Source organism: Notolabrus celidotus, chromosome 6, assembly GCF_009762535.1.
Source record: "Notolabrus celidotus isolate fNotCel1 chromosome 6, fNotCel1.pri, whole genome shotgun sequence".
Lineage (NCBI taxonomy): Eukaryota > Metazoa > Chordata > Actinopteri > Labriformes > Labridae > Notolabrus > Notolabrus celidotus.
The window spans coordinates 36,415,348-36,420,757 of record NC_048277.1 but is presented as its reverse complement, the minus strand read 5'-3'; positions in this window follow the sequence as shown (position 1 = coordinate 36,420,757).

Below are 5,410 nucleotides of genomic sequence, written 5' to 3'. Positions count from 1 at the left end.
TGAGGCCGTGGTGACATGAATTACAGGCCTCAGGTCTCTAAATGAAACTATGATGATGTCACTGTCAGAACAAGTCATCTATAAGGAAACATAAAAACAATAAACATCAGAAATAAAAGAGAAAAAGAGGTTAAATACGTTTACAAAAACTGAACAAAACTCACAAATGAGATGATTAGAGATAGCTAAAGGCATTTTTCGACAAGAGCAACTTCCCCCCGATGGAACCAGGGTCTAAATTTAGTTCAGGGGTAGATAATCTCCCCTCTAAAAAGCCCCTGCTAGGGGGGTAGTACTTTTCAAAGGTCCAGGGACTTTCAGGGGGCGGGGCCTGCAATGCTGAACGTGTCTGATTGGTAGATTAACCGCAGTGTTTTTATTCCTCCCTCCGTCCACAATAACATCACACACATCTGTGATTCACTTGATTTCTCTTTCTTTCATTAGTTTTTATTTGTTCTCTCTGTTTTGTATGTGTGTGTACTTTTCAAAAGAAGAAGCTGTGATTCTCTTGATTTAGCAGCTTGTAACAGTAGTCTTCTCTCAGCCCACCGTGAATGCGTCTCTCCTCCCGGTGTTCCGGTTTTAAAAGTGACCCTGTAAACTGGAGACCTTCAGCTGAACGCGTCAGTGTTTGTGGAGTTTACACAGCTGTTGAAACACAGAGGGAGTTCCTGGGAATGCAAACTAGTTTAGTTTTTATTAAGATTTCAAAATATCCTCATCAGATATTTAATGATCGTCTAAAGACGTTTATGAGGGATGCATCCGGCTGAGAGTCTCCAGTTAACAGGGTCGCTGTTTAAACCAAAACACCGGACGATCTCTGCCACAGCTTTTTGAGTTCAAAATGATTTTAAAGCTGTTCGTGATGTCTCAAAACCTACAAACATGAACTGGAGTCGGCTCTGGCCCCCTGGTGGTCATTAAAGAAACTGCAGGTCAGCTGCAAGAGGACAATAAATGAGTACAGTGACAGTTTGCACCATAAATCTTTCCCTGAGTGTGGATTAAGTGTGCTTTTGTCATGAACCGCTCTACACCTGCTTCAATGAGGATTTTTTTCCCTTAATGAAACAGAAATATGTTGAGAAATATTTTATTTTAGGGCCGGTTTGACATGAACTTTTAATGTCTGCCTGCACCTTTGCACCTTTGTTTGCAAAGAGTCTCTCTTTACTGGATGAATCTGAAGGTAGCTAACTTGTGACTGCATTAGAACATGTGAAAGCATGTCCATCACACACAGGCCTCCATCTTAAAGGTGCAAACTACATGTGGAGTGAGGGAGCTTTGTATGTCTGCACAAAATACCTTTTCTTATTTGTTGCATTAAATCCAGACTTGTGTGTTGTGCTTGTAGCAGTTGCTCATGTTGCATTAATGATGACTCTGAAGTTTTATTGTGCAAAGCTGCAACATGTGAGTCTCAGAGCTGTGCGGTTAGATGCTTTAGTATCTGTTAAACCGATCAGTTTCACACGTATGTTCCGATGTGGATCCTGGATTCTGGAGTCGTTGGAGGGACACACGCTCTTTTCATTTCATTAGTCATTCCTCACACGCCGCTGCCTCACACAGGAACCACACACAGTCAGATGAGGTATGAAACAAGCCTCACATAGATCCCCATGATCCCACCGTCGTTCCCAGCATCAGACCGGCTCCGGCCCGGTGAGGCTGGAGCGAGTCTGGCAACCTGACAAGAAAATGTGGAGCGGCTCTGAACCCCCAACGCCACCCCCCCTCCTCACGCAGCAGGACATGAGAAGTCAGTCTGTGCTGCTGCATAAGGAGGCAGTGTTCCCTACAAACCAGTGACCACCTCTCCCTCCTTCTCCTCATCCTCACTCTCTCTCACCACCTATCCAGGAGCCAAAAAGCCTTTTTTAAACCCTTAAATTATGTAATACATTTACAGAAATGGATCTGTAGCAGCCTGTCTTCACCGATTCAATGGGCTCACTATCACTGATGCACCACAGATAAGTCTCTGTCTGCTTTGAGTCACGTTCATTAAGAGACTGAGAGGAAACTGAGTCTGTTTAAAGCTTGTTACACTTTAAGATCGTCAGCAGTGGAGTGAACACACACCTCCAGGAGAGAGCTCGTTAAACGCACACACTGTGACCAGTTTAGCTCCATACATGAATTCACAGTTAAAGAAACAGGAAACTTTCCTTCATGCAGTTTCCATTCAAACAGACGTTAACGTTTGGTGACCAGGTGAACAGGTTCACTAAGTCTCTGTTACTTTCTCCTGCCTCTCTCACCCTCGTCCTCTCTGCAGCTTCAGCTTCACTGAGCTCGAGGGGAAGTTTGTTTTGCAGCTGAGAGCAGAAAACACAGGAACACACACTCAGGTACCAAACGCAGCAAACTGTGTGAGTATGAGAACACGTGATGTTGCAACAGGCCGAAACACAACCATCATTCGTTAGTTCATTTATTTCTGCACTGCATGTATTTATATTAACTAGGGATGTACATTTTAAGTATTTTCCATGATCGATTTTTGGAAATGTTAACGATCAATTATCGATTAATTGATTAAAAAAAAACATTATTATTCTTACGTCAAAAACAATGCCAAATACGTTGTTTTACCCCTAAATTGTATTTTCTACAGCAACAAAATGCATATAACTGACGGGATTGAATACGGGTATATGTTTGACACGCAGAATATCAACGATCAGGCTTTTTTGTTCCTAAAAGTGTTTACTGCTAAAAATGCTACGTGCTTATTGATCCAAACAGCTGATCGGCGTGTATCCGTGCTGAAGCAGCAGAAGAACATCGGTCTGCGAGGTGCATCCGAAAATAGTGCCAAAACAAAACAAAGGGGGTTGCTGGACGGTGCTCTGGGAATTTTCTCATTAAAGGGGAAGAGCTCACCGGCACGCATTGTGGCTAACAGGAGCACTAGTGTACTGTAACTCATACGACCACACTTCAAAAAACTGAAATATCCCTTTAAGAAACTTAATTCAGTTTTTTCATGCTTCATTTTTGTGCCTAAGCCTTCCTTTGTTCAGTGTCAGATGTGATGTCTTGACAGTGTTTGTAGCAGCTGTGAGGATCAGTCAGCGATCCCATGATTGATCCTGATTACCTGCAGGTGTGTGGTTTTTCTAAGTTGGTCCAACTTGGTTTCCGTAACTGAGGATCGGACCGCTAAGGCCCCCGCCTTTGGCCGCCGCCCAATCCACTTCGCACCGGACCCCTGTGAGTCCCCCTGCAGGTGGTGAGTCCAAGGGAGGACGGATCCACGTATCCCATTCGGGCTGAGCCCGACCGGGCCCCATGGTTGAAGGCCCGGCCACCAGGCGCTCGCCTGCGGGCCCCAACCCCAGGCCTGGCTCCAGGGTGAGGCTCCGGTGGACCTCCGGACAGGGTACACTTAGTCCTGTTCTTCTTCTTCATCAGGTGTCTTTGGGCCGCACTTTGTCTGTCCCCTCACCTACTGGGAGGAGGCCACGGGGAAGGCCCAGGACACGCTGGCGAGACTATGTCTCTCAGCTGGCCTGGGAGCGCCTTGGTATCCTCCCAGAAGAGCTGGTGGAAGTGGCCGGGGAGAGAAGTGTCTGGGCTTCCCTGCTGAGACTGCTGCCCCCGCGACCCGGACCCGGATAAGCGGAAGAAGCTGGATGGATGGATGGATGGTCCAACTTGGTGCGTCAGTCCTTTCTGTGTCGACAGAATACACACTGAACAAAAATATGAATGCAACACTTCATGAGCCGACCTCAAAGATTTAAGACTTTTTTCTTTTTCTTCACTAAAGGACTATTCCTCTCTGCAGCTCTCTGCAGCTCTATTCCTCTCTGCAGCTCTCTGCAGCTCTATTCCTCTCTGCAGCTCTATTCCTCTCTGCAGCTCTATTCCTCTCTGCAGCTCTATTCCTCTCTGCAGCTCATACAGAATGCTGTTGCTCCAGTCCTAACAAGGACCAACAAAGTAGACCACATCACTCCAGTTCTTAGATCCCTACACTGGCTTCCTGTCTGTCAGAGAATAGACTTTAAAATCCTGCTGATGGTTTATAAAGACCTGAATGGTCTAGGCTGATCTGCTCCTACTTTATGAACCACCTTGACCTCTGAAGTCATCAGGTACTGGTCTGCTTTCAGTCCCTAGAGTCAGAAGGAAACATGGTGAAGCAGCGTTTAGTTATTATGCTCCACATATCTGGAACACACTCCCTGAAAGCTGCAGGTCTGCTCCAACTCTCACCTCTTTTAAATCAAAGACTTATACTTTTTTGTTTGCCACTGCCTTCTTATCTTAGCTCATTTTAACCCACTTTGAATTAAAATTTTAATGTAATTTTTTATATATTTCTAATTTTCCTTTTCTGTTCTGTTTTATCATATTTGTCATTTTAATTGTGTTCTTTATGCCTGTCTGAATGTTTCCAATACTTTTAATGTTTTAATGTAAAGCACATTGAGTTGCCCTCGTGTATGAAATGCGCTATACAAATAAAGCTGCCTTGCTTTGCCTCAAATATTGTTCACTAATGTGTCTAAATCTGTGTTAGTGAGCACTTCTTATTTTTCAAGCGAATCCATCCACCTCACAGGTGTGGCATATCAAGACATTGATTAGACAGCATGATTGCTGCACAGGTGTGTCTTAGCACCAATAAAAGGACATCAAATTATGCAGCAGGAGATATTTTGGATTTTTCTGCACATCTTTCTGTCCTGTCGTCACGCAGGTTTTCTGTTTTCTGTGCACCTCATGTTTGTCTTTGCATCACCACGAGATCTTCTGCAGACCTCCTCGTGTTCTGGGAGGTCAGAGTCACTGCAGCATCTTTATCCCCTCATAACTGCATCTATAACGACATAAAGCATCAAGAGTCCTGTAAAGATAATCACGTGAAGAGGAAGAGCGTGAAACTACGTGAACTAATCTACACGTCTAAATATAAAGAGAGCGCGCCCCGACGTCCATAAAGGACCTATTCACCTCCATGGAGGGGCTGTTAAGAGAAATGCAGCCCTCCCACTTGATACACTGCAAGAGGCTGTGTCAACACACACACACACACACACACACACACACACACACACACACACACACGGACACGAACATGAACATGAATGCACACACACTGCTGCCTTTACTTCACGGATAGCAGGAGGAGATGCTCAGCCAGGACTTGTTGAAAGAAGGCCTTATTAGGAGGGAGCGCACACACACACACACACACACACACACACACACACACACACACACACACACACACACACACACACTCTCACAATCACAAAGAAAGAAAAAAGAAAGTTTGTAGGAGGGAAATGTTGATATAATATAAGGCTTTATCTTGTTTGAATGCACAGAGAAGTTGGCGCCCCCTGCTGGTCAACAGAAGAAGTTGCAGAGTTCACTGTTAAAA